The sequence below is a fragment of the Schistocerca piceifrons genome, chromosome 8, assembly GCF_021461385.2.
Source record: "Schistocerca piceifrons isolate TAMUIC-IGC-003096 chromosome 8, iqSchPice1.1, whole genome shotgun sequence".
NCBI lineage: Eukaryota > Metazoa > Arthropoda > Insecta > Orthoptera > Acrididae > Schistocerca > Schistocerca piceifrons.
The window spans coordinates 84,002,214-84,012,539 of NC_060145.1; the positions used below are offsets into that span (position 1 = coordinate 84,002,214).

Below are 10,326 nucleotides of genomic sequence, written 5' to 3' on the forward strand. Positions count from 1 at the left end.
ATTCCTTGCAGTGGCCCATCAGTGCCCTTGGAAAACAGAATAGCTGCTACCTTTTTGGCTGTGTACTTCCTCTCTACGACGACGATATCCCGACGAAATCGTTCGCCATTTTCGTCGAAAATTTTTCCGCAATCTTCAAGAAAGAAGTTGACACTGGCAGAAAGCAAATATGTTTCAGAGACGTGTCACAGCCGAGCTTTACATAAGATGACAACAGGTCAGCCATATGTTCCTTAGAATTTCGTACTCTCTTATTTCCTAAGTAAATGAACCTAACGTTTTAAGAAATGTCCCAAGTTGACTTCGCATCGCAGAGTAACATTTCATCAAATTTTTTGGCTCTGAATAGCTCTGGAAACTGCAGAACAAAGAAGAAACCCGCTTTCAATTTTGACATACCCATTCCTTGGAACTTTTTCCTCAAGTGCTTATAGGCCTCGCCTTTGCGTTTCACTTTTTCACAAATTTTTCCAGAATCATATAAAAATCACTTTAGAACAAAACATAAAGACAAATTACAACCAGTACTACCTACAATACTAACTGAAGTAAGGTAATAAACTGGTGCGACCAGTGCTGGGATAATATTATTCTTCTATTGTTTTATTCTTTACATATGCAATAATTGCACGTAAGTTGGCAATGAATTTCTTCTGTTTTCCGCTATGGAGTAATCCCTTAACCAAAGAAGGGTTTCAGGTTTCTTTGTGATATTTGTTATCAGCACGATGGAACTGATGAGAATTAGGTAGTTTTATGCAGTTTACATTTCCATTGTTGCGCCATGTTATACACAGAAACTGTCTGTGCTCGGCAAGTGTTACAATGCCTCTTTCCTTTCTAAGTAACATAAAAGCAAACACATTTACAAGTACAAAATAAATGAAACATCATGACATTTTGTACGTTATGTTAGATTTGAAAATTTTTATTGAATTCATTTGTGGTATACGATATTTGTGCTCTCTCCGTCTTCTGCGAAAACAAAGTTTCCCGGCAGTCCTACTCATGAGAATGCAACGTATATGTGACGTGGTGAAAAGCATGGATTTGCCCGCGTACGCATGCGTCACACACATATACATATATTTCACATTCAGTTAGAGAAATTTTGCAGTTCTGCCAGTAACTGATTGTACTTTCGAGGCTGACTGTTATGATTTATTGTGCTGTGTGTGGTACGATCTTTGGAGCCGAAACGCTGTGCCAAAATTATTGTCTCGATGCAGTGTTTATTCTTACGATGTGTTTAACGCACTGAACAACGCGAATAGGCGGTTGTGCTTCATAGTTTAAAAGTATTCGAAGTCAACGATTTACAGGAAAGAAATAGCTTCACGTGGTTTATAGACTTTCTCGGAGAAAGACGAAGGTAATAAGAAGTAGTAGAAATGAGAACAGCGAGAAACTTAACATCAGGATTGATGGTCACGAAGTCAATGAAGTTAAGGAATTCTGCTACCTAGGCAGTAAAATAACCATTGACGGAAGGAGCAAGGAGGACATCAAAAGCAGACTCGCAATGGCAAAAAAGGCATTTCTGGCCAAGAGAAGTCTACTAATATCAAATACCGGCCTTAATTTGAGGAAGAAATTTCTGAGGATGTACGTCTGGAGTACAGCATTGTATGGTAGTGAAACATGGACTGTGGGAAAACCGGAACAGAAGAGAATCGAAGCATTTGAGATGTGGTGCTATAGACGAATGTTGAAAATTAGGTGGACTGATAAGGTAAGGAATGAGGAGGTTCTACGCAGAACCGGAGAGGAAAGGAATATGTGGAAAACACTGATAAGGAGAAGGGACAGGATGGTATGACATCTGCTAAGACGTGAGGGAATGACTTCCATGGTACTAGAGGGAGCTGTAGAGGGCAAAAACTGTAGAGGAAGACAAAGATTGGAATACGTCAAGGACGTAGGTTGCAAGTGCTACTCTGAGATGAAGTGGTTAGCACAGGAAAGGAATTCGTGGCGGGCCGCATCAAACCAGTCAGTAGACTAAAATGTGAGGAAGATTTTTTATTTTTTATACTTTGCTCGAACTGATCCGGGTATACTATAATGGGCAGTCAAATGAAAGCGAGGCAGTTGGACTATAAGTAACGTGCTTCTTATTTCGATAGTAATCGCCAGAACTGTCAATACATTTACCATACTGTCAGATTGTCAATGCCGTCAGGGAAAAATATTTGCTGTTGCCTCACCTCTTCGTCCGAAACAAAGACACTAATGTATATCTTCAGAGTGCCAAAAATATGGAAATGGCGTGGGAAGAGATGGGGATTGTTTGGAGAATGTGTAAGGGTTTCTCAGCGAAAAGTTCTGCAGCGTACTCAAAACCACCTCGGCAGCATGTGACCGGTCATAATCCTGCAACCCAGGCATTATCTCGCAACAGAGTGATGCCGTCCGTCAACCCGCTGCTGAATGAATTTCTGGAACATGGCGCCACAATTACCTCACAACGATACGTGGACACACTGCAAAGACTGAAGCGCACCCTCATGTCCAAACGCTCAGGAATATTGACGGACAGCATCGCTCTGTTGCGGGATAATTCCCTATCACATATTGCCAAGTTTGTTTCGACTACGCTGCAGAAGTTTGGCTAGAAATCCCTTACATATGCGCCAAATAATACCGATCCCTCCCTGCGCGATTTCCATATTTTTGGAGCTCTGTAGAAAGACGTACGTGGCCGTCGATGTATTCCGGACGAGAAAGTGCTCTTCTTCGTCGAATCATATTTTCACGAAGACACTGACCGTGGGATGAATGTATTAAGAGTTACGAAGATTACATTTGAAATAGTAAGTAGTTTTTTTTTTTTTAATCTGTCTCGTTTCATTTGATTGCCGCTAGAGAAACGGTGACACTCTTAACTAACTCTACAAAAGGAGCCAAATATTACATCCGTGAAATTTAGTCCCTAGTTCGGCATTTACAACTGGAATTGTTACATAAATTTGTGAGCACAGCGTATTAACAACTCTGTAGCACTCCGTCTTCAGGTCACAAGTGGCCCATCGGGACCATCCGACCGCCGTGTCATCCTCTGCTAAGGATGCGGATAGGAGGGGCACGTGGTCAGCGCACCACTCTCCCGGTCATTACGATGGTTTTCTTTGACCGGAGCCGCTACTTTTCGGTCGAGTAGCTCCTCAATTGGCATCACGAGGCTGCGTGTACCCCGAAAAATGGCAACAGCGCATGGCCGCCCGGATGGTCACCCATCCAAGAGCCGCCCACACCCGACAGCGCTTAACTTCGGTGATCTGACGGGAACCGGTGTATCCACTGCGGCAAGGCCGTTGCCTATAACTCTGTAGCACATTACAATCTTTGTAGCCGCTCTATGAGCGACTCGATGTATATTACCTTTATTTCACACTTGTAGCTACGCGTTTCACATAATAATTAATGGCCCATTGAAACTTCCTGGCAGATTCAAACTGTATGCTGGACAGGGACTACTACACGGGATCATTTGCCTTTCGCTAGCAATTGCTGTCAACGGAGTTGTTCAAGCACGACCTGCGGTGGCGCGTGGTGAGTCGGGCTAGGATATCTCAGTTGGGAGAGCAACTGTCCGCGACAGCCGAAGGCCCCTAGTTCTTGTCCAGCACCGTTGCAGTGTGACAGGAAGTTTCTAATCAGCGCACACTCCACTGTGACGTGAAAGTTCATTCTCGAAATGGTCAGTTTACTGAGTTTCATCGCACTCACATTGAGGATTGTCCGATACGCCCCACGCCCTCAACAGTTGCTTGCATCTACTAGCACTCATTCTGCCACGATGCAGAGCTTTCCACTGTTTCCTCGGGAGGTTGAATCCTTCAATCTTCTTGATGGGGTTAGCCACCAAATTCGGTAATCTCCAAGCTGTCAACAAAAGCAAAACGAGGATAATGGAATGTAGTCGAATAAAGACGGGAGATGCTGAGGGGATTAGATTAGGAAATGAGACGCTTAAAGTAGTAAAAGAGTTTTGCTATTTGGGGAGCAAAATAACTGATGACGATCGAAGTAGAGAGGATATAAAATGTAGACTGGCAATGGCAAGGAAAGCGTTTCTGAAGAAGAGAAATTTGTTAAAATCGAGTATAGATTTAAGTGTCAGGAAGTCGTTTTTGAAAGTATTTGTATGGAGTGTAACCATGTATGGAAGTGAAACATGGACTGTAACCTCACCCTCACTTATCGACCTTAATGACAGTGAAAAATTAAACCGCGTGTACCTAATGGAAATTTGGGAAAAGCAATCGTCACCGAAGTTAATCTGTCGGTAAAGAGGGAGGAAAGGGTTACATCTAAATGAAAGGAAAAATGCAAATGAAACTGGTGGAAATTAATTTTGAAAAGGGGTAAAGTTAATAAAGAAAGTAAATGTGTGGTCGTCACGTTAACAATTAATTGGCGTTAATTAGATATTTGAGATTTGGGGAAAATTACGGTCGCCAGCCTATGGACAACTACTATAATAACTGAAAAAGAAAGGTTATTGCACATATAATTAGCACTAAAAGCGTGTCAACTGAAGGTTGACACGTGTTGTGTGAAAACTGAAAGTTTGTCAGAAGTAATAAATTTCGCTACACTCTGACGTAATTTAGCAAAAGAATTAACAAAATCGGAAAACTGAAAGTTAATTTAGTGACTGAAATTAATAGTGAATTTTGTTTCTGAAGCACTACGAAATTCAATAATATAAGGTTAGTCTTGGGCCACCTCAACAATCATTTAAAAAGCTACTTGAATCTACGCAATTTAGAAATAAGAGATTTAACTTTGAACTTGAATTAAATGATTCTGGACAATTAACAATAGTAACATTTAGTACGTACCAAGCTGAGCTGCAGTCACAGGTAAGCTAAAATATGCTAACAAAACTCGCACTCTTAATTTGTGCTTGTGTAATCTAAATATTGTAGTCAGCTATGAATACCTTAACTGAACTTTGAAATTAAAGCAGTGAAATGGAATGATATTACTTTAATGCTGGCGTCTGAATTTCAACGACACTCGGGTTCATTTCGGAAAAGGAAGGGACCCTGCTTGGTAATGCAATTGGGACAATGAGCAACAAAGTTTCATGCTAAGTTGCTGTAATTTTGTGATGCAACAATTTTAAAAGCGGAGGTCTGCCATACAGTTCTAAAACTTTACGTGCTTCCAGTCTCCCTTGTTGGTTGATTGAAGGTTTGAAGCCGCCGATCGAGATGGTGGCGACAGTCACTCATTGTCGGCCGTCGCTGTTGCAGAAGCTGGATGTTGGCGCGCCTCCTTCTCGACACAGTCACCAGGCGAAACGGGCTCTTGATGTGCGCCAGCTAATGCTTCCCGTCCGCGACACCGTCTCAGAAACCATCATAGCAAGTCGAGCGCAGCCGGCCAGTGTGGCCGAGCGGTTCTAGGCGCTTCAGTCTGGAGCCGCGCGACTGCTACGGTCGCAGGTTCGAATCCTGCCTCGGGCGTGGATGTGTGTGATGTCCTTAGGTTAGTTAGGTTTAAGTAGTTCTAGGGGACTGATGACCACAGATGTTAAGTCCCATAGTGCTCAGAACCATTTGAACCATTTTTGAAGTCGAGCGCAATTACATGCTGCCAAACCCCGAAAGCGCGGCAACTCGCGGGAGCGTCACACAACACACCTGCTCCACCGACCTACTCCAGCCAGACCCTCTCTGCTCTCGCTCCACGTGACAGAGTTAACACTACCAAAGATCCTAAACACTTTGGTTCTCCACACGACCTATCGATGTATTCGTTCGATAGCATAGTTTTCCCTAGGCCAGACCCAGCGTATAAATACAAATAATATTCACAAAACAAACCAATTATACGTCGACATAAATGCATGTATATACAAATAGTAAAACAATTACAATATGCAAAGACACAGAAATGTTATATCTTCAGGTATCAAAATAAGGAAAAAAATTTGCAGTGCAATAGATGGAAACAGGAGGATACGCATTTCCGGCGTTACAGGACGATAAATACGGGGTTATTACAAATGATTGAAGCGATTTCACAGCTCTACAATAACTTTATTATTTGAGATATTTTCACAATGCTTTGCACACACATACAAAAACTCAAAAAGGTTTTTTAGGCATTCACAAACGTTCGATATGTGCCCCTTTAGTGATTCGGCAGACATCAAGCCGATAATCAAGTTCCTCCCACACTCGGCACAGCATGTCCCCATCAATGAGTTCGAAAGCATCGTTGATGCGAGCTCGCAGTTCTGGCACGTTTCTTGGTAGAGCAGGTTTAAACACTGAATCTTTCACATAACCCCACAGAAAGAAATCGCATAGAGTCAAGTCGGAAGAGCGTGGAGGCCATGACATGAATTGCTGATCATGATCTCCACCACGACCGATCCATCGGTTTTCCAATCTCCTGTTTAAGAAATGCCGAACATCATGATGGAAGTGCGGTGGAGCACCATCCTGTTGAAAGATGAAGTCGGCGCTGTCGGTATCCAGTTGTGGCATGAGCCAATTTTCCAGCATGTCCAGATACACGTGTCCTGTATGATGTGTCGACAGAAGTGCCGATACAGTGTGGTTTGAGGAGACCGAAATGCACGTTATAAGCTCACGCAGGATGGCGTGAGGTCTGTAACAGGATACGTAATGAATGCTATAAAGAAAAGTACGTAGCTTCTGGAATACTTAACTTTAATCCATTATTTGTATATCGCTCTTGACGATACAAGTTAGACTCTTTAGATACAGGCAATATTCTAACTATCTTCTCTGCAAATAGGCGAGGCTTCGTCAGTGTTGCATCGCTAACTAAGTCGTCCGTACAACTGGGGCGAGTGCTAGTACGTCTCACGAGACCTGCCGTGTGGTGGCGCTCGGTCTGCAATCACTGACAGTGGCGACACGCGGATCCGACATGTACTAATGGACCGCGGCCGATTTAAAGCTACCACCTAGCAAGTGTGGTGTCTGGCGGTGACAGCACACTGTAACGTTTTTTTCGCAGAAGAAAAAGGGGCCGTAAACTTTAAACCGTGAGATTGCACAAAACACGTTAAGTTTCGGTGACTTGCGAATTTTCTGCACGAATGCGTGAGGATTCTCTACCGCCCAGATTCGCACATTGTGTCTGTTCACTTCACCATTAAGAAAAAATGTTGCTTCATCACTGAAAACAAGTTTCGCACTGAACGCATCCTCTTCCATGAGCTGTTGCAACCGCGCCGAAAATTCAAAGCGTTTAACTTTGTCATAGGGTGTCAGGGCTTGTAGCAATTGTAAACGGTAAGGCTTCTGCTTTAGCCTTTTCCGTAAGATTTTCCAAACCGTCGGCTGTGGTACGTTTAGCTCCCTGCTTGCTTTATTCGTCGACTTCCGCAGGCTACGCATGAAACTTGCCCGCACACGTTCAACCGTTTCTTCGCTCACTGCAGGCCGACCCGTTGATTTCCCCTTACAGAGGCATCCAGAAGCTTTAAACTGCGCATACCATCGCCGAATGGAGTTAGCAGTTGGTGGATCTTTGTTGAACTTCGCCCTGAAGTGTCGTTGCACTGTTATGACTGACTGATGTGAGTGCATTTCAAGCACGACATACGCTTTCTCGGCTCCTGTCGCCATTTTGTCTCACTGCGCTCTCGAGCGCCCTGGCGGCGGAAACCTGAAGTGCGGCTAAGCCGAACAAAACTTTATGAGTTTTTCTACGTATCTGTAGTGTGTCGTGACCATATGTCAATGAATGGAGCTACAGTGAATTTATGAAATCGCTTCAATCATTTGTAATAGCCCTGTAGTTTGGACAAGAAGAGAATAGAAGCTTTCGAAATGTGGTGCTACAGAAGAATGCTGAAGATTAGATGGGTAGATCACATAACTAATGAGGAGGTATTGAATAGAAATGGGGAGAAGAGGAAGTTGTGGCACGACAAGAAGAAGGGACCGGTTGGTAGGACATGTTCTGAGGCATCAAGGGATCATAAATTTAGCACTGGAGGGCAGCGTGGAGGGTAAAAATCGTAGAGGGAGACCAAGAGATGAATACACTAAGCAGATTCAGAAGGATGTTGGTTGCAGTAAGTACTGGGAGATGAAGAAGCTTGCACAGGATAGAGTAGCATGGAGAGCTGCATCAAACCAGTCTCAGGACTGAAGACAACAACCAAGCTGTCTGAGTCGAAACCTTGAAGTTTTTCCATAAACATGACCTTGATTTAAGTCCGTTTGTAGGTACCATGTCTTCGTGATAGGGGACTCCGGGTTGTTCACAGTTTTTCTCTGTCCCTTCTTGCTAACTACAGTGGCCTAATTTCGGGGAGCTCTTGTTTCCTATGACGGGGCAGCCAGGCCCGTTGTGTCTCGGAGATTACCCGCATTGTCTCTGAAATTACGGCAGCCTAATTGACATACTGAATAGTCCTGTCTGCCGCTCATCTTGTTAATGCGGTTGCGTCAACGGCACAGTGCTGGTAAAGCCTGCATTAATACCGACTGGATGCACGGCAGGTATTGTACATTGCCGGAAGAATAAAAATGCTACATCTTCAAGGACTTCATTCAGTTGCACCAGGGTACAATAAATGTATACCGAGGGGTTGCGATGTTAGTGATTCATTTGTCGTAGACGTCGGCGATCAGTTAGCGCTCGGGATGCCTGTATGTACGTGCTCTGTTTTGACTCTACTGGCAGAAACTGTGCTGAATATAGAGCTGAACTGAGCTTGCCACATTCATTCCCGGGATCTACCGTGATCCACCGGCGAGTACGTGCTGCTGCTGAACGCGACTATCGACCTGTGGGAAGCTGGAAGAACGTACCTACGGATTGATGCAAATGATGGGCACAGTGTATCGGTGGTATGTGACCGCTTTCAACAGTGGTCTGGGGAACATTCGCACACCCGTAGACCAAGTTCTGGATATATAGTCACAGTGCGCATGTTTTGTCTGAAGAGTGTTGCGTAATTCTCTTCTGTATGTTGTGCGTTTTGGTGATTACGCATTACAGAATTTTTCGGTGTTGTGATATTTTCATGGAAACAGTGATAAATGAGATAACAAACGAAGTACCGGAAATCGTATTTGCATTATAATCCTGTAACGATCCGCGAGAGAGGACGGCTGCCTTATTCCAATATACTCAGAATAAACCCCTGAGTAATCTCCGAAATTTCGTCGGCGTGCCTCGGGTTATGTCTGAATACTCGCTAGGGCTACAACTGTCTTGTACGAAGCTTCTTCTACTAATTTTGTAATGTTTACTTGACACTGCCCTACATAAATCAATACTTTGATATGAATAATGGAAGAAATGGCACATTAACTCTATTACACTGATCATAACACCTAGTCGACTCCAGATGTCTATCAAAATAACAGTTTAACTAATACAGCCACTGATTTACGAACTTCCAACATGCTGGAACAATTGCAGATTTACGAACTTCCAATATGCTGGAATAATTGCAGGCCAGCAACTTCTAAATCATCATTTGGACGGAAAACCAGCCAAAGTTGCAGATTTCACTTTTTTTATTTACTTGATGACTAGTTTCGGTACCCTTTTTCAAAACATCGAGGTAGTCAAAATCGTGTTGCAAAAAATATGAAAACCATGTCAAAAATCTGTGCGTTTTATAATGTGTAAACGAAGGGTTACAGCGCGTTAATTTGCACTTCATGAAACGTATATATATTTGACATGGTTTTTGGGTTTTTGGAAGTACCAATTTGACTATTTGGATGATTTGAAAATGGGTCCCTGCCCAAAATTAGTCATGAGGTAAATAAAAAAAAAACGAAATTTGCAACTTTGACTGGTTTTCCTTTGTACTGAAACAGTGATTAGACGAAACGGACAATCATTTGAAGCCTGCCGTTGTTAACAACTTTACTTCGACTCGTAAGGTAGTAGCTTAGTTAATCTAGACCACAGTGCTTCGTCCTGCAAACCTCAGTAGTTTTTCCCTCTAAAAATTACCGGACGTTGCCAGTTGGAAAGATCCTCCATTTAAATGAGATATGGGCGCCATTTTAATTTCGAACAAACATCCGACTCCTTATTAGCCCTTCGCTTTTTTTCCCTTTCTTCTCACTTCAGAACTCACCCTGTATTTGCTCATCCACTTCATCTCTAACAAAAGACGGCAGCAACTGAGTCGAAAATTAATCGTGTTGTGACTGTTTGTCTCTGACCGGCGTTCTTTGCGTTCCCGAACAATGGCTGCCTTTTATCTCCGCGAGATCCTTAGGGGTGACGCCTCTCGCCGGTATTGTTCGTGCTGTCGCAGCGCCGGACTCGACTAATAAGAGTTATCTCTCAGGTGGAGGA

General features: G+C 43.3%; 1 pseudogene; it reads right to left on the reverse strand.

Moving 5' to 3' along the window:
- Window positions 1-3,201: 3,201 nt before the first annotated feature.
- LOC124712689 lies at window positions 3,202-3,319 on the reverse strand (annotated as a pseudogene).
- Between the last annotated feature and the right edge of the window lie 7,007 nt (window positions 3,320-10,326).